The sequence below is a fragment of the Oncorhynchus tshawytscha genome, linkage group LG06 (genome assembly GCF_018296145.1).
Source record: "Oncorhynchus tshawytscha isolate Ot180627B linkage group LG06, Otsh_v2.0, whole genome shotgun sequence".
In the NCBI taxonomy this organism is placed as follows: domain Eukaryota; kingdom Metazoa; phylum Chordata; class Actinopteri; order Salmoniformes; family Salmonidae; genus Oncorhynchus; species Oncorhynchus tshawytscha.
This window is the reverse complement of record NC_056434.1, coordinates 32,418,865-32,446,409: the sequence shown is the minus strand read 5'-3', so window position 1 is coordinate 32,446,409 and position 27,545 is coordinate 32,418,865. Positions and strand designations below refer to the sequence as shown.

At 42.8% G+C, this 27,545-nt stretch overlaps 1 protein-coding gene across 2 annotated transcripts in view; it reads left to right on the top strand.

Annotated features, from left to right (window-relative positions):
- The first annotated feature begins 1,167 nt into the window (after positions 1 to 1,167).
- LOC112245324 (metabotropic glutamate receptor 3-like) overlaps positions 1,168 to 27,545 on the top strand; it is a 50,315-nt gene continuing 23,937 nt past the window's right edge. For both annotated transcript variants that reach the window (XM_042323200.1, XM_042323199.1), the window contains exons 1-2: positions 1,168 to 1,240; positions 26,990 to 27,055. The gene's annotated coding sequence lies outside the window, so the exon portion shown is untranslated. The remainder of the gene's footprint in view (positions 1,241 to 26,989; positions 27,056 to 27,545) is intronic.

Sequence of the window (27,545 nt, the reverse complement as noted above, 5' to 3'; positions counted from 1 at the left end):
ACTTACATAATGGCATTCTAAAGATTATATGCACACACACACACAGACACGCACACACACACACACTCACAGTAGGGGTGACACCATTGAGACATTCCATATTTGTTGAGAGAAACACAGAGATGTGGGTTTTCAGAAGAGGGGCGAGGGAAAGAGGAAGGAAGAGGAGGGGAAAGAGTGTAGGAGGAATGACGAGAGCCCACTAGCCTCCAGCATATAACATGTGTATACCATGAATGTCCTGGCATGGATAAGGCAGTAGGCTGTAGGCCAACAATGCAGGTTTCTTTGTTCCCATCTATTTATTTAGAGTTTCAGAATCAGATATTATACTGCCTAATGGTGTAGCATTTCATTTAACAGGGACTTGTGATGAAAACATTTAGAACACAAAACCCTACACATATTACTGGCATACCTTTTGGCTGGAAGTTGAGGATGAGTTATCATATGTAGGCTATGTGTTATTTTCAACCTTAGGCCTACATAAAGATGTGAGATCTTAATTTGATCACTCTGTTGTTCCAGGAAATGTCAAGGTCTATTTGTGTTTTAAAATGACTTCTAAAGTTTGTAATTTACATTTAAAAAAATGTGATGTTATTTTCCCTAACTGCAACTGTATCAACCCCTAAAAAAGTGTTTATCCATTATAATCCACGCCATAATTTACATTTCCTGTTGTTGCACGATTATTTTCCTGCTGTAAAAAACTGGTCACATTAATAACCTACACCTGTAGCAATTCTTGTTTTCTTTATCCCGTCTTACTAAAACAAACATGAGTTTATTTTGATCTGGTTAATCATACATTATCTTATTATACATTATCGTATCATACAATCTGATTTGATTAATTATACATTCCAAATATGTGCCAGTATGTGCTTACATTTTGTTTTCACAAGGTTGGTGATTCCCCCCTCTCTCGCTCTCTGTTATTCTGGTAAAGGGGTGAATGGCCAAGGTTTCTTTTTATGCAATAAAAATATGTCCTTGCCAGATCGATTGTTGTTGCTAGGAGACTGAAGCATCCTCTGGCAAGGGCTGCCCGCGCTCTGGTACTAGATGTATTTTTTTCCTCCTCACGCTCTCTCTATCTCTCTCTCTCTCTCTCTCTCTTTCTCTCTCTCTCTCTCTCTCTCTCTCTCAGTTTGACTCTGAGGGATCAGGAGTAAGACAAACTCGTCTCAAGTGCTCAAATAACTGCAAGATTTGCGCGCCTCACATTCTAAATAAAGTAAGTAATTTGTATTTTTAATCTCTGGACATTGGATTTAAAATGTGGCCATTTGCAAGAACGCATAAACCTACGTAGGATCATTTTTGACAGGTAGTCCACATGCGCGCGCTCAGGCAAGTTCAATTAAATGTTGACGGAATGACGTGAGTAAAATAAACATGTATGTTGTGGTGTGGTGTGCATTGTATTTACAGACACGCAATCATATCTGCATCCTTCATCATCATCAGATATGATGTGTGAGTGATAACCTAATATTTGATTAATGACAATTTTCTTTCTTGACTAGAGCAAAAACAACTTGGCAGAGAAACTAAGGTTAAGTCAGACTGCCATATCGGAGAAAAATGAAAGAAAATGTATATTTCCTCGCGTAGCAGTAGCAGTGTTTTCCGCAGCGTGGAGAAGTTATTTGGGCTGTTATATAATTCGTTAGGCTACAGACACCAAATGGACAGAGGATCCCACGAAACCAAACTAAGAAACGATGTGTGAAGGGGTAATAACTGCTTTCTAACCTCGGTGACACATTTGATGGATACAGTTACTGATGAGTTCATACAAGTATTTTGTTTCGGAGTATGTTCCACCAACAAAGTGGACCAGAACGCATCGATTTACCCATCAATCTGCGGTGTGCTCCGCTACTTTGCCCTCCTCGTCAGCAGGTGAGCGCGCGCGTGCGTTTGCGTGCCTACCTGTCTTTCCTCCCAGGCGGTTTTGGGATTTAGTAGGTTGTATTTAGTCAGTGGTGTCGATTACCACAAACTCATTTATGTGTTGTTATGGTTAGTTGGAGGTAGGCTAGATGGATCTTGTTTTAGTGAAGTGAACTGGACAGTGTCCTGGTATTCGGGGACTGTTGCCACTGTGTTTCTCTGCTGCCTCTCAGGACACTCTGACTGACAGACTAGGGGCTCTATTTTTAAAAACCTAATGCAATGGTAAATCTGAGCATAGGCGGTAGGGCTATAGGTTCAGGGGTGTGTCAGAAATACACTACATGACCAAAAGAATGTGAACACCTGCTCATGGGAAGGCTTTCCACTAGATGTTGAAACGTAGCTGCGGGGACTTGCTTCCACTCAGCCACAAGAGCATTAGTGAGGTCGGCACTGATGTTGGGTGATTAGGCCTGGTTCACAGTCGGCGTTCTAATTCATCCCAAAGGTGTACGATGGGGTTGAGGTCAGGGCTCTATGCAGGCCAGTCAAATTCTTCCACAAACCATTTATGTATGGACCTCGCTTTGTGCACTGTCTTGCTGAAACGGGAAAGGGCCTTCCTCAAACAGTTGCCACAAAGTTGGAAGCACAGAAGCATCTAGAATGTATGTTATAGCGTTAAGATTTCCCTTCACTGGAACTAAGGGACCTAGCCCAAACCACTAAGGGGGCTAGCCCAAACCACTAAGGGGCCTAGCCCAAACCAGTAAGGGGCCTAACCCAAAACATGAAAAAAAGCCCCAGACCATTATTTGTCCTCCACCAAACTTAACAGTTGGCACTGCGCATTCGACAGGTAATGTTCTCCTGATAGCTGACAAACCCAGATTGGTCCATCGGACTTCCAGATGGTGAAGCGTGATTCATCACTGCTCCAGAGTCCAATGGTGGAGAGTTTTACGCTTAGCATTGCACATGGTGATTTTAGGCTCTTGTGCAGCTGCTAGGCCATGGAAACCCATTTCATGAAGCTCCTGACGAACAGTTATTGTGCTGACGTTGCTTCCAGAGACAGTTTGGAACTCGGTAGTGAGTGTTGAAACCAAGGACAGATGATTTTTACGTGCTACACTCTCCTGTTATGTGAGCTTGTGTAGAATACCACTTCGCAGCTGAGCCGTTGTTGCTCCTAGGTATTTCCATTTCACAATAACAGCATTGGGGCAGCTTGACAGAGGCAGCTCCAGCAGGGCAGAAATATGACAAACTGACTTGGAAAGCTGGCATCCTATGACGGTGCCACATTGAAAGTCACTGAGCTCTTCCATTCTACTGCCAATATTTGTCTATGGAGATTGTATGGCTGTGTGCTCGATTTTATACACCTGTCAGCAACGGGTCTGGCTGAAATAGCCAAATACACTCATTTGAAGGGGTGTTCACATACCTTTGTATACATAGTGTATGTTTTCTATTTTTATTTTCACAATTTTCAGCGCACTTGCTGGCATTGGTGCACAAGGGCTGGTTTTTGATGAATAAACAAGTTGTGGGTGTGTCAAGGCTTGGCCCCTCACTGGCCAATCAGAACGTACTCCATGGCCAAATATGTGGTTGCTTCAAGTTGTGTATTTTTGGTCTTTTAATTATTGCCTTGGATTCAACTCCAATTCCAATATTAGCCAGTTATAGTTTGTTATATGGCTTACAGAAACAAAATAATAAAATGTAGACCTATCTTTGCTAAATACCTTTAACTTGAACCCATTTGCAGTACACATTGTTCTAGGTAATTGCAATAGCATGCACACTCATATAGGGGCTAGGCATTATGGCTGAGCATGGACATGCCGAACATTGTCAATATCAAGATTAAATTCAATATTGATAAGGCCTAAAAAGAGAACAAATAATTCTAATCAAATTCCAAACAAAACAAAACAACAGCTTGTTTTAAGTAGGCTGTGTCACACTTACAAGCACCATCATTTCTCCCCGTGGGCATATAATATGAAAACAACGCAGACTATGCCCATCCAAACTTTTCACAGTAGCTGGACAAAGTTCAAATAAGAGAAAGGGAGAATGTCCACTCACCGTTATACTGCTCCCAAATAGGCATATGTTTATAAACATAATCGGAACCATATTACAGATCTTCAGAAATTGCTTTGCAATCGCGTCACGGACGTTGTCACCATAATACCAGGAAGGTGAATCAACAAGCAATCAGTATTTTTTTAAACAACAACCACAATAAATACATGCTAAATGTAATGATATCATAAGATCTCAAGGATAAAAAAGACACGCATTGCCCTTGAACCATCCTTTGTTCCAGTAGAAAATATGAACATATGAAACAGAAAACAAGCAATTGTTACAGTTTACATGTAACTTCTAAATAGGAGGTTCACCGGTGTTCACCGAGGTTCTCGTCTCTGGTTTCATGATGTGCATGGACACGATGCCTGCATCATGGAGGGGGTTTACGCAGTACCAAAACGGGACCTGTATGGCTCAAATAACGTTGGCCTGCCTACAATGCATAAATAAAAAGGGAATGTCATCTCACTATTTTACTATCAAATGTTATATTTTAATGAAGCTTTGGTGATTAAGATTTATTTCCAACCTTTCTCAGGAGCCAAAGCCTGTATCGACAGTCTTGACTACTTCGTGATTCCTTTGGGCCGGACAAAAAAATCCTTAATTGAGTGAAGGGGTGGCTATGCTTGGTTATTAACCAAATAAAGCAAAATTGGAAAAACATATATTTTTTCTAAATTGAAAGTATAAAGGCACCAAAAGCACATCAGTTTAGGGCAGGTAGCCTAGTGGTTAGTGTGTTGGGCCCGTAACCGAAAGGTTGCTGGATCAAATCCCAGAGCTGACAAGATAAAAATCGTAGTAGTTAACCCACTGTTTCCCTGGTGCGGTGGATGTCAATTAAGGCAGCCCCCGCACCTCTCTGATTCAGCGGGGTTGGGTTAAATGCGAAAGACACATTTCAGTTGAAGGCATTTAGTTGTACAACTCTCTAGTTATCTAAAACCATTTTTTTGTTTGTAATAAATATCCCTATCTGCGCTGCCTCAAATTAGCACTTTAGATTATGTTTTGGAAATGCCAGTGGACCAGTTTTTACATGACGAAATTGCAAACTAACGTGCGTTGACACTAGCGCCGCCTTTACGCCAGCCGAAAATAGAGCCCAAGGTGTGTCAGTGTGTGTGCGTAAGTGAGTGAGTGTGTGTGTGTTTCTCTCTCCTGACTTGTCTGTGTGTCACAGGGTGTCTCTCCTAAAAGGGCTCTTTCACCCCACATAGCTTTACCTGGCTCTCCTGAGTGCTTTGCTCTTCATTGTGTGTGTGTGTGTGTGTGTGTGTGTGTGTGTGTGTGTGTGTGTGTGTGTGTGTGTGTGTGTGTGTGTGTGTGTGTGTGTGTTTGTGTGTGTGTGTGTGTTTGCATAATGGATACGTGAGTCTGTTCCGTACAGTATGTGTGTGTGTATGTGATGATACATAATTGATTCCCCCACTGTCTGTACAGAATTTGTATCTGTATGTTTGTTGTTGTTGGTTTGTTATACATCTCTGCCTCCATAAACCAGTTACTATTATATAAATCTATCACAATGAGTAGTAGGCTAGTTGAAATCTATCACTATTCTGAATCAAGTAGCTCAAGTAGCTCTCTTTATTACTGTCAATAGTCAAGTTTAGGGATGATCATTAATTCAATCTGGAAACTTCATAATAGGTTTTTTGGAGAAAGAGAGGGAGCGAGAATGAGTGTGTGTGTTCATGTAATGACACAATATTGCGGTGCATGTGTGTGTGAATGGATATGGCCTTGTATAGGCCAGGTGTTTGTGTAGATGTGTATAGATGATGCATGCGTGTGCGTGTGTGCATATATGGCCTTCCAGATGATATTTTCCATGCAGAGCTGTACTCTGTGGGCTGAATGCAGTACAGAGCCTCCATCACATCATTAGCAGTTCAACAGCATTCTCTCTACTCAGCACAGGGAAATAAGCTCTTCTCAACTGAATGTTTCTGTGTCAAATCTTAAAACAATTCAAGTTTATTGGTCGCATACATAGTTAAGCAGACTTTATAGCAGGTGCAGCGACAAACTTGTGTCACTAGCTCCTAAAAGTGCAGTAAAAAATGTAAAACTAAATAATAATCAAATAATAGTACACAAATAATAATCAAAACTAGAAGCAAGAAATCACAAGTGTCAGGACGAATCCCAGTTAACAAGGTGACAGGGAGGTGACAGGCTAAAGAAGAATTTTTAAGCCTTGAGACATTTGAGACATGGATTGTGTATGTGTGTCATTCAGAGGGTGAAAGGGCAAGACAAAAGATTTAAGTGCCTTTGAATGGGGTATGGTAGGCGCACTGGTTTGAATGTGTCAAGAACTGCAACACTGCTGGGTTTTTCCACACTCAGCAGTTTCCCTTGTGTATCAAGAATGGTCCCCCACCCGAAGTCCATCCACCCAACTTGACACAACTGTGGGAAACATTGGAGTCACCATTGGCCAGCATCACTATGGAACTCTTTCCAAACCTTGTAGAGTCCATTCCCTGACTAATTGAAGCTGTTCTGAGGGCAAAAGAGGGTGCAACTCAATGTTAGGAAGCTCTTTTCATACAGTAGCCAGACATGATAGGACAGAGGGCTTGGGCATTGACATGAACAGCATGTACAAGGAGACAAATCCTTGAACTGCTTCTGCGTGTCACCTGATGGTGCATTTATAGCTTTTTCTGGGAATCCGAAAACTGTAATGTCATGAATTCATATGGCGCCCATGCAGTTCAGGTGTAGTGGTGTTACGCTAAACGGATGTATGAGTATGTTGTTTGTAGAATGAGTCAATGATGTCAATGGTTAATGTACAGTAAAATACAGCTCATATAATCCTGCAGTTTTAGGTGCAGTATTGTGTTCTGCTTACGTAGTGTAGTGTGTGTGTTTGTATCTAGACAGTGGGAAGGCTTTATTGACCAGAAGTTCTATGTTGTTCGATGCACTTAATGTGTCTCTGTAAAACTTACACCGTTCTGCTCTGTCAAAGAAACAGAGAGACGACCAACCACTGCTGCTGCATGTAGTGCACCACTTAACAACACACACACTACATATTTTTTCTCTGTGTGTGTGTGTGTGTGTGTGTGTGTGTGTGTGTGTGTGTGTGTGTGTGTGTGTTTACTGAGGCAGTGAATGGGTAGTGTAATGTATAGGTCTGGGGTTCTTTTCTGCTTATGCATTCTAATTTTGACGCCAAATCCACTGCTGGTGTGTGTGGCCAAATCAATAAATCAATCATTAAAATTGATTTATAAAGCCCTTTTTACATCAGCTGATGTCAACGTGTAATACAAAATCCAGCCTAAAACCCCAAACAGCAAGCAATGCAGATGTAGAAGTACGGTGGCTAGGAAAAAACTCCCTAGAAAGAAACATAGAGAGGAACCAGGCTCTGAGGGATGGACAGTCCTCTTCTGTATGTGCCAGATGGAGATTATAACAGTACATGGCCAAGATGTTCAAACATTCCTGGATGACCAGCAGTGTCAAAGAATAATAATCACAGTGGTTGTAGAGGGTGCAACAGGTCAGCACCTCAGGAAAAAATGTTTTTCATAGCCGATCATTCAGAGTTAGAGACAGCAGGTGCGGTAGAGAGAGAGAGAGTCGAAAACAGCACGTCTGGTGAACGGGTCAGGGTTCCATAGCTGCAGGCAGAACAGTTGAAACTGGAGCAGCAGCACGACCAAAGAGCTCTATTTTCATGTCATCCGACAAATGTAAATGCTTGGAGTTTTCTAAATGCCATTGGCACTTGGATTGGGGCTGGTGCTTTAGTCAGATGTATGCAGGGAGCTGTCCTCAGATAATCGCATGGTAATCGCATGGTATGCTTTCGCCATAAAGCCTTTTTGAAATCTGACAAAGTGGCTGGTTTAACAAGAAGTTCAGCTTTTAAACGATGTAAGACACTTGTATTTTCATGAATGTTGAATTTCTCACTCTGCAATTTCACTGGAAGTTGTCGAGGTGTGCAGCTAGCGGCACGTCTAGCCCAAAGAGGTTTTAATCAGGGATACATGGATGGTAGGATGGATCCTGAGAGAGGCTGGGAGTTTCAGGCGCACCGCCGAGGGGTTAATGACACGGTCAATTTCAAAGGGACCAATGAATTGGGGGGAAAGTTTATTTGATGTCATCTTCAATGGCAGGTCCTTCGATGAGAGCCATACCGTTTAGCCCAGGGTGTAGACTGGGGCTGAGACCCGGCAACGGTTGGCTTGGGACTGGGTCCTGTCGGAGGCACGAAGTAGGGCAGCCCGGCCTTCCTCCAGGTACGGTGACAATGGCGCAGATGGTCCTGGACAGAGGTAAGCTCAACCTCTTGGTCGGGGAACAAGGGGGGTTGGTAACCCAGAGCACACTCGAAGGGTGAAGTACCTGATGAGGCTTTTTTGAGGGTGTTGTGGGCATATTCAATCCAGGGTAGCAGAGCTCTCCAGGAGGAAGGGTTAGCAGAAGTCATGCAGCGTAGGGCAGTCTCCATCTCTTGGTTGGCCCGTTCGGTCTAGCCGCTGGTCTGAGGGTGATATTCAGAAGAAAGACTGACGTTGATACCAAGAGCTAAACAGAAGGTTCTCCATACCTGGGAGGTACACTGGGGTCCTCTGTCAGAAATTATGTCGGTGGGGATGCCATGCAGACGGAACACATGGGATACTAACAGGTCTGGAGTCTCCCTGGAGGATGGGAGCTTGGAGAGGGGAATGAAGTGAGCCACTTTGGAAAACCTGTCAATAATGGTGAGGATGGCGGTGTTACCGTTAGATGGGGGAAGGCCAGTGACGAAGTCCAGAGCTATGTGTGACCAGGGGCAACTGGATATGGGAAGAGTGCGGGGCAGACCGGAAGTGGGTTTAGTGGAGGTTTTGTTCCCGCCACAATACGAACAGGGTGAGACAAACTGTCGGACATCTCTCTCGATGGTGGACCACCAAAAGCACTGACGCAGGAAGGCGAGGGTCGGGTTCATACCAGGGTGACAGGGGAGGTGGGTAGAATGGCCCCACTGAAGAACATCAGAGCAAACACAATCAGGAACAAACAGAGCATTACTAGGACTGTTTCCCGGGTCAGGCTGGTTCTGCTGAGCCTGGTGGATACGGAACTTGATCTCCCAGGCGACGGCGGCAACTATGCAGGTGGATGGCACAATGACTTCCGGCTCTGTACCCGTGTTGTCGGTGGTGAACTGGCGGGAGAGGGCATCAGGCTTGGTATTCTTCGCACCGGGGCGAGAGGTTAAACAACCAGCTACTGGGGAGAGGAGCTCCAGGCTGGAGGTCAATGGCACAGTCGTACGACCAATGAGGCGGCAGCGACAGGGCATGGTGCTTGCTGAACACAGGTGCTAGATCATGATACATGGGAGGAAGTGATGACAGTCTGGAGGTTCTGGAATGGACTGGGGAACAGACAAGACAGGGGCAAGGGCAGAATGTAGACACTTTGAGTGACAAAATTAACTCCAAGTGGTTACCCTACCGGCGGTCCAGCCAATCTGTGGGTTGTGTAGCTTCAACCATGGATGGCCAAGGACCAGGGGAGATTGAGGACAGTCGATTATGTGGAAAATGATCTTTTCCTGGTGTTCTCCAGAGAGACGCAGGATGACAGGGACGGTTCTCTCACAGACACGGGCGAGGAGCAGTCCGTTGACAGTGTTGGCATCGAGAGGTAATACGAGTGGGACAGTGTCCAGGCCCAACTGGGTAACAACACCTCGGTCCAGGAAGCTCTCGCTTGGATCGATGAGAACAGACAGAGGGAAAGCCTGACTCTGCCACACAATGTTGCCTTCATAGGGTGAGGCACAGTGAAAACTCCTTGATGTGCTCCAGAAGGGTTTTCGGGGCTTGGTTATGTTGCTCGGGCAGGGTGCCTTGACTGAGTTTTGGTGGGCGGCCCTCTCTTGGTGAGTGAGAATTGCAGAAGGGTGAACTTACTAAATGACTGAGTTTGACTGTGTGACATTAGGTTGCTTCTTGTGTAAATATTTTCCGTCTGGATTTTAATGAATTGTATGTTTGGCAGGTTTGCTGTGGTGCCATATTCTTTCAATTTTTTGATAATGGATTTAATGGTGCACCGTGGGAAGTTCAACGTTTCTGATATTTTTTATAACCCAACCCTGATCTGTACTTCTCCACAACTTTGTCCCTGACCTGTTTGGAGAGCCCCTTGGTCTTCATGGTGCCACTTGCTTTGTGGTGCCACTTGCTTAGTGGTGTTGCAGACTCTGGGGCCTTTCAGAACAGGTGTGTGTATATATAGTGAGATCATGTGACAGATCATGTGACACTTAGATTGCACACAGGTTGACTTTATTTAATGAATTATGTGACTTCTGAAGGTAAATGGTCGCACCAGATCTTATTTAGGGGCTTCATTACAAAGGTGAATACATATGCATGTGCCACTTTTATTTTATTTTTTTATTATTTGTAAACAAGTAATTTTTTAAATGTCACTTCACCAATTAGGACTATTTTTTGTATGTCCATTACATGAAATCCAAATAAAAATCTATTTAAATTATACAGGTGCAACAAAATAGGAAAAAGCCAAGGGGGTGAATACTTTTGCAAGGCACTGTACAACTTGACAGTAGTGCAACATAAAGCACAGTAATGGCTGTAGATTCCAATACATACTGTAAGGGGAAACAAAGTAAATGTTTAATGTATTACTGTATGTAAGAAATTGGGAGCTATACTACTTTGTAACATTCTCATTCTGTATACTGTATTACTGTAGTGTTTTCTGTACCGCATGCTATTTTGTTTTTGTAGAACTGAACGACTACCAACACGTCTATTTACAGACCAACAGGAGGCTGCCATTGGGCAAATGGTATTTGAAAATAATGCCATAAAACTGCAGGAAATCCAACAACAGATTATTGAAAACCCTGCATTCTTCCATAATATCAGATTGAGTTTATCAACCATAGCCCGCATCCTTAAGAAACACCATTTCCGGATGAAACAAATCTACAGAATCCCATTTGAAATTAATTCACAAAGAGTGAAGAAGAAACGGTATGAATACGTGGAAGCAAGTAATATACTAGTATTACACTCTTAAAACATTAGAGACTCATATATGTTGCAAGTGAACTTTACTATACAGCAATTACAGTACTCAAGAAGTTAGATGCAAGTCCCTTCCCCCAGGAACTCATATTCATAGATGAGGCTGATTTCAATTTAGCAAAGAAGAGGAGGAGAGAAAGGAAAATCATTGGTCAACACGCCGTCATTGAGGTACATGGCCACGTTGTGTGAAATGTCGTCATATGGGCAGCTATAAGTCACAATGGGGTCCTCCACCGCCATTCCACCCTTGGACCAAACAACACTGCCCATCTCCTTCATTTCCTCAACACCTTACATGACGTTTTCAGCCAGAGCAGAGAGGGCCAGGTGATCCTGAGCAGAAAATGTATGTTTTCATTTGGGACAACGTGAGTTTCCATCAGATGCTCAGGTCCGCAACTGTTTCCATGACCATCCCAGATTTACAATTCTATCTCCCACCATATTCCTCATTCCTAAACCCCATTGAGGAGTTGTTTTCAGCATGGCGGTGGAAGGTGTGTAATTGCAAACCCCATGTACGTATGGCCCTTCCACAGGCAATGGGGGAGGCCTGTGGTGACATTCCAGCATAGTCCTGTCAAGGGTGGATCTGTCATGACAGAATATATTCCCCCCTCTGTCTGGCCAAGGAGAATACCGCCTGTGATGTTGATGTGAGGGGCCAAACCGGTGTTGTACCTTGTTTCCCTCCATCAGGGAATATGTCACTAATCCTTATGAGAGACTTCTTGGCAGAAGTCAGCAGCTGATTCGCCAGTTAAATAATTGGTGAAATTTGCTTGATTATACATTGTTTATGGTTAATATCAGTAGTGGGTAGGTGATCAATGTATGTATGTGTGTATGTATGTATGTGTGTATATTTGGCGCGTTGGTAACACATTCACCTTTTGATTAGATGACCGGTATTTGAATTGTAGACACCATCATGATTCATGAAATCTTATTCTAACCAACAATGGGGCTCAGTATAAATACATTGTGATTTAGTTTCGGTATCAGACTAACTTTCCTTATGATTTTGTTTGCAGAGCATACAGGCTGGCAGTTTATCGCCAGTTCACCCTATGGAATTGGACGAGGTGTACGGTATTTCCTCCCTGTGTGTGTCGTCTCTCTTCCACAAGGCAGCATACCCAGAAGCAAAGGCATTTATATAGGGTTTGAGTTTGAATAAAACCAGTTAATTTGGTAAATCTAGCCTGCTGTAAGACATAGACCTACAGTAATGCCTGCGCCTTATGTAAAAAATAGTCTTAGTTTACATATAACCTTTATTTAACTAGGAAAGTCAGTTAATAACAAATTCTTATTTACAATGACAGCCTACCCTGGACAAACCCAGACGACACTGGGCCAAGTGTGCAGCACCCTATGGGACTGCCAATTACGGTTGGATATGAACCAGGGACTGTAGTGATGCCTCTTGCACTGAGATGCAGTGTATCGGGAGCACACTCGCCAATCACCTTAGTTAGCTTGTCCACTCATGTTATAACAACAGGTTCAAGCGTATCCAGAAACTTGCTTTGAAGATAAAACTACTTTCAACGCACACTAATCCCGTGTTCCTGTCGCTAGAGTAGTGACTTCAACTAGCTTTGGCTGCCATCTATTGGAAAGGAATGGTAACTACATTGGGAAGCTAGTTGGCAGAATCAAAGTAGGCTTTAATATGCCATTTAGCAGACGCCTTTATCCAAAGCGAACTAGGTACATGGTAGTGGTAGATCATAGAAACAGGATTACAAGTTTGATTCCATGGATGGTCAGTTGTTGCATCTATAGCTCTGTCTATGAATTTGAGATTGGTTAGATTTCTCCAGCCCCATCACTCAACTTTTTACCGAAAGAGGAGCAGGGAGACACTTTGTTATTTTTTTCTACTGCTGATTGCCACTTTAAGAAGTGAAGATGCAGATTAAATACACACCAAAATGTTACAGATACTATAAAAAATATCCCATCACTCAAACAGTTAGTGAATACACAGCATCCAGCACAGCAAACAATCAATCACTCAGATGTATTTTACAAAAGCCCTTTTTACACCAACATAATAACCACAGTGGTTATAGAGGGTGCAACAGTTCAACACTTCAGGAGCAAATGCCAGTTGGCTTTTTATAGCTGAGCATTCATAGGTTGAGAGAGAGAGTCAAAACAGCAGGACCGGGACAAGGTAGCACATCTTTTGAAAGTGGTCAAAAAAAATCAGTGGATAAACAATTCCACTCCTATTCCCTTTATGGATGGGTGTATCTTTGAATTCGCAGTTGAATGACCTGCACCTTCTCCATTTTAGGAACACCAGCCGCTCCCCCAAAGTGGCTCGCACTGTGGTGATAGTGATTAGTGATACAGCAAGTTATGGTCTTTACTGATCGCACTCTCGGTCAGCTCCATCTGTGGCGTATATGGGCAGGACTTGGTTGTATACTGATGGTACAGAGCGCAATCTAGCTGGGGCCCAAGTTCTTTAGTGATGGTCCCGGTGGACCTCTGCTCCACCGCAGCACAGGAACACTATTGCACCAAGGGGTCAGTTTGATATCAAATGAATTGTATTATTGTATTATTCACATGCTCCGAATACAACAGGTGTAGATCTTACAGTGAAATGCTTACTTACAAGCCCCTAACCAACAGTGCACTTTTTTAAAAAATGACGGATTAGAATAAGAGATAAAAAGTAATAAGTAATTAAAGAGCATCAGTAAAAAAAAACAATATACTGTATTTGGCTATAGTTATATTCAAGAATCACTGCATATACTTTAAATAAAAAATAGTCTTAGAAACAACATGGATTTGCATGTACTTCCTCTGCCTCCTGTACAGTCTCCTCCACAATGACATTTTCTTCAGGGATGAAGATGTCATCCTGAAACCAAACAAATGTTTTGTTAAGACAACTGAACCCAAATATATTAATTGCCATTAACAAGTTACCTGACTTGTATGCTTTGTCAACACACACACACACACACACACACACACACACACACACACATACACGCACAGCAAATACAGGGACATTTATTTTTCAGGAAACATTAGCTATGTCAACTTGAGTTTAGCTAAATGAGGTGGAACTAACTTAACATTATAAAAACAAGTCTGTCAACAATGTATTACAGTAACTTGACTATCTGAGGTGGGAGCTAGCTACTGCAACTACCTAATAACAAAGGTACACAGAGAAAATATGTTGCAGTTTCAGTTGTTGCTTGCTAACGGTGTTACCCAAAACACTTCAGACATAATTAGCTAGTTACCTTCAACTAGAGTTGCAACAAAGTTGTCCAGTGTATAACGCTAGCCTATTCAACAAAAGTCATGACCGGTTAACATTACCTCAGGCTCCATTGCATTGACTCGTGTTGCCTCCTCCGTTCAGTCGCTTTTGCTTGACTCCAAAGTCACCTATGATGATGATGGTTGGTCAGTAACCCCTATATCAAAACCCTCGGAATCTCAAATGGAGGCGCAACCAGAGTGCTTCAACGTTGCTCGAGCTGGGCCATCCTTTCTCTTCAGGACATGGAGCCACTTCTACACAAGTTGTGGGTCCTTGGGCAGCCGATGGTAGTTTACTGAGGGATTTGTTTTGAGCCAATTCATACAGCCTGGTGCTATACATTTCATGTTTGAATTATTACTTGTTATTGCCATCTTCGTTGTCCGCACCTAACCTCACTCTCTTCGATTTACTCTCCTCGCGAAAACTCAATACCACAGACAATTTGCTGATTCCTGCCAGTGATGCACTGGCATCAGTCGTTACTGTGGCAATTTAAATGGCACTGACCATAGCTCAAATAAAAATATAGAGATGTTTTTATGTTTATTGTATTAGTGGGTTGAATACATCTCTTTGCCTAAAAATGTACTTCCTAAAGTGTTTCCATTCCCCTTTAAACAACACTCCAGACTCTGCCAGACCCCTAGTGGAGTGATAAGTAACACTGCTATATGCCAGGGAGATAGCCTCAACAGTGGGAGAGACGCTGCTTAGAGAGCGCCCTGACACGAGCTGGACTACAAAACAGACAAAAAGCATAACCGGATATCCATAGCAAAAAGGAAGAAAGGCATAACCACATATCCATAGCAAAAAGGAAGAAAGGCATAACCGGATATCCATAGCAAAAAAGGAAGAAAGGCATAACCGGATATCCATAGCAAAAAGGAAGAAAGGCATAACCGGATATCCATAGCAAAAAAGAAGAAAGGCATAACCGGATATCCATAGCAAAAAAGAAGAAAGGCATAACCGGATATCCATAGCAAAAAAGGAAGAAAGGCATAACCGGATATCCATAGCAAAAAAGAAGAAAGGCATAACCGGATATCCATAGCAAAAAGGAAGAAAGGCATAACCGGATATCCATAGCAAAAAGGAAGAAAGGCATAACCACATATCCATAGCAAAAAGGAAGAAAGGCATAACCGGATATCCATAGCAAAAAGGAAGAAAGGCATAACCGGATATCCATAGCAAAAAAGGAAGAAAGGCATAACCACATATCCATAGCAAAAAGGAAGAAAGGCATAACCACATATCCATAGCAAAAAGGAAGAAAGGCATAACCGGATATCCATAGCAAAAAAGGAAGAAAGGCATAACCGGATATCCATAGCATAACCGGATATCCATAGCAAAAAGAAAAAAAGGAAGAAAGGCATAACCGGATATCCATAGCAAAAAGGAAGAAAGGCATAACCGGATATCCATAGCAAAAAGGAAGAAAGGCATAACCGGATATCCATAGCAAAAAAGGAAGAAAGGCATAACCGGATATCCATAGCAAAAAGGAAGAAAGGCATAACCGGATATCCATAGCAAAAAGGAAGAAAGGCATAACCGGATATCCATAGCAAAAAAGGAAGAAAGGCATAACCGGATATCCATAGCAAAAAAGGAAGAAAGGCATAACCACATATCCATAGCAAAAAGGAAGAAAGGCATAACCGGATATCCATAGCAAAAAAAGAAGAAAGGCATAACCGGATATCCATAGCAAAAAAAGGAAGAAAGGCATAACCGGATATCCATAGCAAAAAGGGAAGAAAGGCATAACCGGATATCCATAGCAAAAAGGAAGAAAGGCATAACCGGAAAAAGGAAGAAAGGCATAACCGGATATCATAACCGGATATCCATAGCAAAAAAGAAAAAGAAGGCATAAAGAAAGGCATAACCGGATATCCATAGCAAAAAAGAAGAAAGGCATAACCGGATATCCATAGCAAAAAAGGAAGAAAGGCATAACCGGATATCCATAAGATATCCATAAAAAAAGAAGAAAGGCATAACCGGATATCCATAGCAAAAAAGGAAGAAAGGCATAACCGGATATCCATAGCAAAAAAGAAGAAAGGCATAACCGGATATCCATAGCAAAAAAGAAGAAAGGCATAACCGGATATCCATAGCGGATAAAAAAAGAAGAAAGGCATAACCGGATATCCATAGCAAAAAAAGGAAGCAAAAAGGCATAACCGGATATCCATAGCAAAAAAAGAAGAAAGGCATAACCGGATATCCATAGCAAAAAGGAAGAAAGGCATAACCGGATATCCATAGCAAAAAAAGAAGAAAGGCATAACCGGATATCCATAGCAAAAAGGAAGAAAGGCATAACCGGATATCCATAGCAAAAAAGAAGAAAGGCATAACCGGATATCCATAGCAAAAAGGAAGAAAGGCATAACCGGATATCCATAGCAAAAAAGAAGAAAGGCATAACCGGATATCCATAGCAAAAAAGGAAGAAAGGCATAACCGGATATCCATAGCAAAAAGGAAGAAAGGCATAACCGGATATCCATAGCAAAAAAAAAAAAAGAAGAAAGGCATAACCGGATATCCATAGCAAAAAAAAAGGAAGAAAGGCATAACCACATATCCATAGCAAAAAAGAAGAAAGGCATAACCGGATATCCATAGCAAAAAAAAAAAAGAAGAAAGGCATAACCGGATATCCATAAAAAAAGAAGAAAGGCATAACCGGATATCCATAGCAAAAAAGGAAGAAAGGCATAACCGGATATCCATAGCAAAAAAGGAAGAAAGGCATAACCGGATATCCATAGCAAAAAGGAAGAAAGGCATAACCGGATATCCATAGCAAAAAAGGAAGAAAGGCATAACCACATATCCATAGCAAAAAGGAAGAAAGGCATAACCGGATATCCATAGCAAAAAAGGAAGAAAGGCATAACCGGATATCCATAGCAAAAAAGGAAGAAAGGCATAACCGGATATCCATAGCAAAAAAGGAAGAAAGGCATAACCGGATATCCATAGCAAAAAGGAAGAAAGGCATAACCGGATATCCATAGCAAAAAGGAAGAAAGGCATAACCGGATATCCATAGCAAAAAAGAAGAAAGGCATAACCGGATATCCATAGCAAAAAAGAAGAAAGGCATAACCGGATATCCATAGCAAAAAAGAAGAAAGGCATAACCGGATATCCATAGCAAAAAAGGAAGAAAGGCATAACCGGATATCCATAGCAAAAAGGAAGAAAGGCATAACCACATATCCATAGCAAAAAAGAAGAAAGGCATAACCGGATATCCATAGCAAAAAAGAAGAAAGGCATAACCGGATATCCCAAGTCCATTCAACATACATACGTAATGTAAGCGCGCACCGGACACAGATCATGTAACATCTGTTGCTCTTCACAAGCAATGAGTAGGTGAAAAGGGAAATAGCAAAAAAGCTAAGGGGGAAAAAACTGTATAGATTAGCATAAATTTCAAGCTGGTTCATGCTGGTCTATGTTGGTCAGTGCCAGTTGGATGCTGGTCAAGCTGGTCTGACCAGTATGGTCTAGCTGGTAATGCTGACAGACCAAGCTGGTCTTTGTTGTAAAAAAAAAATTGTGCCAACCGTTAGTGGAAGTGTTGTACCAGTTGATGTGGTTTTATCATTATGTTGATGTAGATTGAGCACCTTGTTTGTCCACTCCCAGTTATACAGTCTTTGTAAGAGGTTGTGACAATCAAGAGCTTCACTGTTAAGATAACTGTACATTTTCCTGTGACTTAATGGCAGTTGATCACCAGGAAGTTCATGTCAAAAACTGACTGTCACCTTGCTTGTTATTATAAAATTCACGGTAACTTACTGTGGCTGATCTTTGTCATGCTCACCTGATGTTGTGGTAGGAAGGTCAGTTTGCTGCCAACCTAGAGGTTGATGACAAGTGAGGCTGGGTCCCAAGTGTAGTCACCACAAATAATGCATAATAGTTGCCACCTAATGTTATAAGCTTTATTTTAACCAGAAAAGTTAATTGAAGATACTTAGCTACTGGCAGCGAGTTGCAAGTATGCTACTGTGCATTTTACAACAACTTACTAACAGTTAGTTTGCCAGTTATGCTGTTGGCAGTCAGTTGCCAGTGAGTTAGTAGCAGTTACTGGCTATTAAGTTACTGTTAATTTTACAATAACATACTGACAACTGGTGGCCAATTCAGTAACACAGAATTCACAACTTCGAGGAAACTAACTTCCATTGAGTTACTGTGAAATGCATAGTAACATCTCAACAGTTCTGCTCATTAATGTCAAATTCACTTACGATTGTAAAACTTACCATATTAAAACAGTTGCTCAAACTTTGATAACATAACCATCAACCACTTAAACTGGTACAACACCTCCATTGACGCTTGGCACAAATACACATGTATTAGACCATGCCCCCAAATATGCTACTGAACCCTACCGGTACATTGCCCCCACCTACATTTCAAAGCGCAGTGATGATTGTACATTACATGCAAAATATTGGATAGAAAAATCTACCATTATAATAGTCTATCCGTACATGTACCCCGGAGGACCTGACCAGTACCATGTGGCTTCCTACTGTATGTGTACCTCTGAAGATACATTGTGTTTATTTGACCTTTTTTTCCAAGGGAACAACATTGTACCCTAACCGTACCCTAATTTTGTGCGTGTGGATATATGTTCTTGGTAATAATGACGTACCTGATGGCACTGTGGAAACATTAATGCACTTCTGCCGAAAAACGTACGAGTTCAAATCCCCAAAGCATTTTGCTCACTTTACATCAAGTGTCCCTGAGCACTGCATTTTTACGTTGGTGTTGTCTGGTAATCAGACAATTATCGACTTGATTTAGAAAAGTGCAGAACTGTATTCTTGCCATTAAATTGTGGCCAATCTCTGTCATGCCCACAGACCTGGTAGTGTAGTAGAAAATTCAGGTCATTAGCAACCAAGCGGAGTTCAAATCAAAGTTAAGTCAAATTTATACAGTCTCCTGAGGGGGGAGACTGCCCTCTTCAAGACAGTCTTGGTGTGTTTGGACCATAATAGTTTGTTGGTGATGTGGATACCAAGGAACATGAAGCTCTCAACCTGCACCACTACAGCTCCATCGATGAGTATGGGGCTGTGCTCGGTCATTCTTTTCCTGTAGTCAACAATCAACTCCTTTGTCTTGATCACGTTGAGGGAGATGTTTTTATCCTGGCACCACACTGCCAGGTCTCTGACCTCCTCCCTATAGGCTGGCTCCGCTCCGAGACAGGATTGTGTCGAGGCACAGATCTGAGGAAGCGTACCAAAACATTTCTGCAGCATTGAAGTTCCCCAAGAACAAAGTGGCCTCCATCATTCTTAAATGGAAAAGGTTTGGAGCCACCAATACTCATCCTAGAGCTGGCCGCCCAGCCAAACTGAGCAATCATGGGAGAAGGACCTTGGTCAGGGAAGTGACCAAGAACCTGATGGTTACTCTGACCGAGTTCCTCTGTGGAGATGGGAGAACCTTCCAGAACGACAACCATCTCTGCAGCACTCCACCAATCAGGCCAATATGGTAGAGTGTCCAGACAGAAGCCACTCCTCAGTAAAATACACATGACAGCCCACTTGGAGTTTGTTAAAAGGCACCTAAAGGACTCTCAGGCCATGAGAAAAAAAGATTCTCTGGTCTGATGAAACCAAGATTGAACTCTTTGGCCTGAATGCCAAGCGTCACATCTGGAGGAAACCTGGCACCATCCCTACAGTGAAGCATGGTGGTGGCAGCATCATGCTTTGGGATGTTTATCAGCGGCAGGGACTAGGAGACTAGTCAGGATCGAGGGAAAGTTGAACGGAGCAAAGTACAGAGAGGTCCTTGATGAAAACCTGCTCCAGAGCGCTCAGGACTTCAGACTGGGGCAAAGGTTTATCTTCCGATAGGACAACGACCCTAAGCACTCAGCCAAGACAGTGCAGGAGTGGCTTCGGGACAAGTCTCTGAATATCCTTGAGTGGCCCAGCCTGAGCCCGGACTTGAACCTGATCGAACATCTCTGGAGAGACCTGAAAAAAAGCTGTGCAGTGTTTGAGAGGATTTTCAGAGAAGTATGGGAGAAACTCCCCAAATGCAGGTGTGCCAAGCGTGTAGCGTCATACCCAAGAAGATTTGAGGCTGTAACCGCTGCCAAAGGTGCTTCAACTAAGTACTGAGTAAAGGGTCTGAATACTTATGTAAATATAACGTAACAAAATGTGGAAAAAGTCAAGTGGTCTGAATACTTTCCGAAGGCACTGCATATTAAAAACTGCAAGTGTTTCTCTCCACCCTATGGCAAAATGTGTTGTAGAATTGTAGGAAATAAACTGTAAAACAGCAAATTTTCCTCTCTGCCGACAGCAAAATAAGAAGAATGGCATGAAATGTATTATAAAATTGCTGAATCTTCTCTCCGCCCCATTTCAAAATGTACAGAATTGCAGTAAACTTGTTTTAAAATAGCAACATGTTCTCTACAACCCAAGGCAAAATGTGTAGAATTGCATAGAATAAAAAATAAATACACGTTTTTTTTACAAATGTTTTAATCTCCGCTGTCAAGAGGGGAGCCACGAAAATATTTTCCTCGCAATGTGTGTGTGTGTGTGTGGGGGGGAGGGTATGGATGTGTATACGCAGACCCGCGAGCGTCTGCGGACCCTCATAATGAGTTCTGATGTTTTGTGGCGCCCACCCCCATCAAAGTTGCCTGTACTGCACTAGAGGTTATATGTTATTAGATGAGTCTAATAAGGGTTAAGAGTTATAATGTGCATCATTCATCACCATTGATCCATCCTAATCAAGACTCAATCATGTGTTCTGTGGTCCTTAACGCCCTGCTGACCCCTACACAGAGCAGGGCTTGTTAGAGTAAAGATCAGGCCACACATTCAGCGCCCTGCGGGTCACAGGTCATAGCCAGAGAATTAGAACTAATTGAATGGAATCAGCTCTAACATCCATGTACCCAATATTGTGTTGCAATAAAGGCCTGTTTAGTGTTATGGTTGTTTCGAATTAATGTCTATTCTATGATGAGTAATTATACGCTTAGGGAACGTGGGTGCCAATAAGTACATCGTTTTTTCCAATACAAGTGCAAGACAAAATAGGCCTACATAAATAATCTGTGGAATTCACAGACTGTATATTTTAAGCTGGGGTGTCTATACACCACTATGACCCGTCAATGTAGTAGCACTTTGCTTGATGCATAGTGAGGACACTGACTAGATGAAGGGAACCCTTCACAGGTCAGTGCCAGTACCTTATTCAATATGCAAGGGTACTGGAGTGGTAGTATATACAGGTCAGTGCCAGTACCTTATTCAATATGCAGGGGTACTGGAGTGGTAGTATATACAGGTCAGTGCCAGTACCTTATTCAATATGCAAGGGTACTGGAGTGGTAGTATATACAGGTCAGTGCCAGTACCTTATTCAATATGCAGGGGTACTGGAGTGGTAGTATATACAGGTCAGTGCCAGTACCTTATTCAATATGCAGGGGTACTGGAGTGGTAGTATATACAGGCCAGTGCCAGTACCTTCTACGCGGAGTGCCTGGACACAGCCCTTAGCCGTGGTATATTTGCCATATACCCCAAACCCCTGAGATGCCTTATTGCTATTATAAAATGTTTACCAACGTAATTAGAACAGTAAAAATAAATGCTTTGTGATACCCTTGGTATACGGTCTGATATACCACAGATGTCAGCCAATCAACATTCAGGGCTCGAACCACCAGGTTATAATAAATAGATAAATACTAAGGGTAATGGCAGTGTGTGTGTGTGTGTGTACGTGCGTGCGTCTGCATCTGTGTGTGTGTGTGTTGTTATGTGGTGACCTACATGTAGCAGCAGTGGTTTGTAGTTACTCTGTTTCTTCGACAGAGTGGTGTGAATGTTACAGAGACACATTAAGCCTAGCAGAAATGCAGGACACACACACACACACACACACACAAACACACACACACAAAACTCTTCTTGGAGTAATAGCCAACAATGATCTCTCCAGCTGCCAGCACCCCTCCCTCTCACCCCAGGAGTGAACCCTTCACCTAGTCAGTGTCCTCACTATGCATCAAGCAAAGTGCTACTACAGAGACGGGTCATAGTCCGGGGCCCGCAACGAGGGTGCCCAGTCCGGGGGCGGCGGTGAGGTTCCCCACACCAGAGGCGTCACCAATGCGGGGTGAGCCAGAGGTGGAGCGGGGGATGGGCACCCTCGTCACTGGGGGCCCCGGGATGGGCACCCTCGTCACTGGGGGCCCCGGGATGGGCACCCTCGTCACTGGGGGCCCCGGGATGGGCACACTCGTCGCTGCGGGCCCTAGGATGGGACCCTCGTCGCTGGGGGCCCCGGGATGGGCACCCTTGTCGCTGGGGGCCCCGGGCTGGGCACCCTCGGCTCTGGTGGCCCCGGGCTGGAGGCCGTCTCTGGAGGCTCCTGACTGGACAGCTGTCCCTGATTTGAGAACCATACCCGGCTAAAACATAGAAATACAAAATCATAGATAACAAAACATAGAATTTCCACCCCAAATCACACCCGGTAATGTACTGTGTGTCATTAAGCAGTGCTTGTTTTGATACCATATTTATATTACAGTAGGTGTACTGTAATATGAAATACAGAACTTTACTTGCCACTGAGCTGATTGTAAGCTACTGTCAAATTCACAGTAACCTCTTTATGGTGCTGAACTAGTATGGAGAAGAAAACAATAACTATATACACATTGGCATCCATTGTTACCCAACCATATAATTACTAATCATAAAACAGACATTCTCATTCAAAACAACCATAACACTAAATAGACTTTTATCGGGCACATGAATGTTAGAGCTGATTCCATTCTAGAAGTTCTAATTCTCTGGCTATGACCTGTGACCCGCAGGGCGCTGACCGTGAGGCCTGATCGTTACTCTAATTAGCCCTGCTCTGTGTAAGGGTCAGCATGTCATTAAGGATCAGAGAACACATGATTGATTATTGACTAGGATGGATTAATGGTGATAAAAGATGCACATTATAGGTATTAACTCGTATTAGACTAATCTGATACCACACACACTACCTCTAGTGCATTGGTAGCAGCAGTATCTATCATCGAGTCACTAGCTCTGTCAGATCTCTCATTGTCTGAAGCAACAGCCAGCCTTGAGTGGAACAGATCTGCTGCAAAGGGAAGGGATCACTGCCGCTACCAAGCTTTCCAACCAAGGTGCATGAATTGAGAAGTAAACTGAAGGAGGAAATTGAGTAACACTTGGAAGACAATGTAATAAAAATGTAAAAAAGCTAATTTATTGCTAAAAGTAGAACCATTGCCTTCATCATGTTGTTTATTAGATCTATTCAATAAATACTAGACCCTCACTTGGTTGTCCAAAGTCTAAACAGAACACATATTTTAACAGACACACCTGGACATGATCCGAAACAACACAATGATCTTTGCAGCAGAGGGATCACCCCCCCTATCCACATCGACTGGACCGCACTGGAGAAGGAGGAAGGCTTCAAGTTCCTCGGCATAGACATCACTGACAAACTGAAATGGTCCACCCACACAGATAGTGTGGTGAAGATGGTGCAGCAGCGCCTCTTCAACCTCAGGAGGCTGAAGAAATTTTGCTTGGCACCTAAAATCCTCACAAACTTTTACAGATGCTCAATTGAGAGCATCCTGTCGGGATGGTACGGCAATTGCACTGCGTGCAACCGCAGGGCTCCCCAGAGGGTGGTGCGGTCTGCACAATTCATCACCAAATTACCTGCCCTACAGGACACCTAGAGCACCCGATGTCACAGGAAGGCCAAACCATCAAGGACGAGCCACTCCCTGTTCACCCCGCTATTATCCAGAAGGCGTGGTCAGTACTTGTGCATCAAAGCTGGGACAGAGAGACTGAAAAACCGATTCTCTCTCAAGGCCATCAGACTGTTAAATAGCCATCACTAGCACATTAGAGGCTGCTGCCTATATACATGGACTTGAAATCACTGGCCACTTTAATAAATGGAAGGCTAGTAACTTTAACTCCATTCCGCTCTGACATTGCTTGTCCATAAATGTATATATTCTTAATTCCATTCCTTTACTTACATTTCTGTGTATTGGGTATATGTTGTGAAATTGTTAGCTATTATTTGTTAGATGGTACTGCACTGTTGGAGCTACACTCGCAATAACATCTGCTAAACAAGTGTATGTGACCAATAACGTTTTATTTGATACACTACTACATTTCTGGCAGATTTTTGCAATCGCAACATGGTTAGGACAGTATTCTGACTTGAGATCCATGCACTTAACCCACATTTCCTCCCATTCCTCCTCCCAAGTCTCCCATTGACATTGATGAATGATTTACTTGAATGACTGAGATCAGTGCACTTACCTCGATTCTGAATAGAGCTGTTAGGGACAGAACAGGACAGGATGGTCTGGAATGTACAAAAAATTAGTAACACCTGCTTTTTCTATGAGCTAGACTAACCAGGTGAATCCAGGTGAAAGGTATGATCCCTTATTGTAGTTTATGGGGAGGAGACAGGTTAAAGATGGATTTTTAAGCATTGAGACAATTGAGGCATAGATTGTGTACATGTGCCATCAGAGAGTGAATGCGCAAGACAAAATATGTAAGTGCCTTTGAACAGGGTATGGCAGTAGGTGCCAGGTGCACCCATTTGAGTGTGTCAAGAACTGCAACGCTGCTGGTTGTTTTACGCTTAACAGTTTCCTGTGTGTATCAAGAATGGTCCACCACCCAAAGAACGTCCAGCCAACTTGACACAACCGTGGGAAGCATTGGAGTCAACATGGGCCCACATCTCTGTGGAACGCCTTTGACATCTTGTAGAGTCCATGCCCCGACAAATTTAAACTGTTTTGAGTGCAAAGAGGGGGTGTAAACTCAATAGTTTGGAGTCACTTAGAAATGTCCTTGTTGAAAGAAAAGCAGTTTGCACTGTTCTGTTAAGGGAGTAGTATACAGAGTTGTACCAGATCTTTAGTTTCTTGGCAATCATTTCTCAGAACAAGAATAGACTGACGAGTTTCAGAAGAAAATACTTTGTTTCTGGCCATTTTGAGCCTGTAATCGAACCTACAAATCCTGATGCTCCAGATACTCAACTAGTCTAAAGAAGGCCAGTTTTTTTGCTTCTTAATTAGGACAACAGTTTTCAGCTGTGCTAACATAATTGCAAAAGGGTTTTCTAATGATAAATTAGCCTTTTAAAATGATAAACTTGGATTAGCTAACACAGCTTGCCATTGGAGTGATGGTTGCTGATAATGGGCCTCTGTACGCTGTATATACATAATATACTCCTAGTACTTTTAGTAGTCTTTAGACCAGGGTTTTGTTGAATCATCTTAGGCCTGTGTGTAGGGTGCTGGTGTGTGTTTAGTTGTACCTCTCTATTTACGGAACAACAATTCTTCCTACCCTAAAACACACTCTGTAAATAACAAATGAACTGTCCATCTTACCCAACACATAGGTAGGAGTGTGAGGAGTGTTTCTGGAAAACCAAACGTACACACATGCTTACCCACGCACACATACACACGTGCACACAAGCAGGCACGACATCTTAATGTTTTCTGTGAAAAATCCTGCATGGTGTGCACCGTTTATATATACGCTTCATAGAGAGATGGAGTCAAGTATAGAGAGATCCACACAGAGAGTAAGGGAAACTGAAAAAAGGCTCTGCTCGTGTGTGACCCTGTAATGAGAGGTCTGTAGCTCTCTCACACCAATGGTGGAGCTTTTGGACAGACAAGAGATACAGATAAACACACGCACAGTGTAGAGGGGTGATTACTGTGGTCCATCGACCCTGCATGTCCTCTCTCTGCAGGGTGCGTGTCATTATCAACAACCCTGCCTGTTGGAGAGGGATGGGAGAGAAAAACTGGTTCCACATTTTGTTCGGTTCTGTGCAAGTGCCGTGTGAAGCTGATTATAAACGAAATACATTTTTTTAGTTGCGCTCGTGTCTCTTGGTGTCCCCTGCGCTGTGCTGAGCTTAAGTGTTTTACGCATTGCAAGTACTGTAGGTGTGAGCAGAGCACACATTTGACAAGAATGGAATATCTATTGTCTCTTGTGTGTAACATAGTCACAGCTTAAGGAGGAAAGGACAGAGGGGATAGATAGGAGAGAGGGGTGAGCAGGAGGAGAAAGAAAGAGCGTAGAGATAGAGAAAGGGGAGGAGAGTGAAAGATGATGTAGCAGGTGACCTTTGGGCTGTAAGTTCAGGTCATGATTAGTCTCTCGGTCACACGCTAACAGGCTACAACAGGGTAGAGATCTGCTACTCTCCGTCTTTACCGTTCATTCATTTTCCTTTTGTCTCTTCCCTCTTTTTCTCCTTGTCCAATTTGTGAACCATGTAACCAAGACTAACTGGATGGTGTAGGCATGGGCGTCGGCATGTGAGTGTCCCTAAACGTTGTTTGTTTGCTGACCCATTCTCTATCTCTACCTCTCTCTAGGTTTCTCTGGTGATGTAGCTATGTACCATGACCCAGAAGCTCTTTGTCTTGTCTGGTTCTTGTCAGGTAAGATACTGCACGATTTAGGGGGAATGTTATGGTGTGGTTTTCAGACACCATAACCTACATTCTCAATGGAACACATTACAGCACAACATTATTTATCAGATACATGTCATCATAAGCCAACCAAGAGCTGGCTAGTGTAAGAATGCGGTGTGTGTGATGTGTGTATGTGCGTAATGTGTGTATGCCTGTGATGTGTGTATTTTTGTATGTGCGTGTAGTATAGGAATGTTTTAAGATATTATTATTTGACTCATCAGTTGAACATGAATTTTATGAGCTGCCAATTAGATGACAGCATGCTGTTAAAGAAAGGCCCTGGGTGAACGGCTGCTAGTCTCCAACGCTATCTGCACCGAAAACACATACGTACACGAAAAAGACCACAATGGGCTATATCTGTTCTCTATGTGGTCTTTCTCTCCAGAGACTGAGAGTCACACTGGACAGCAGATGGAAAATAAGAGATAGAAGAGAGAGAAGAAAGGAA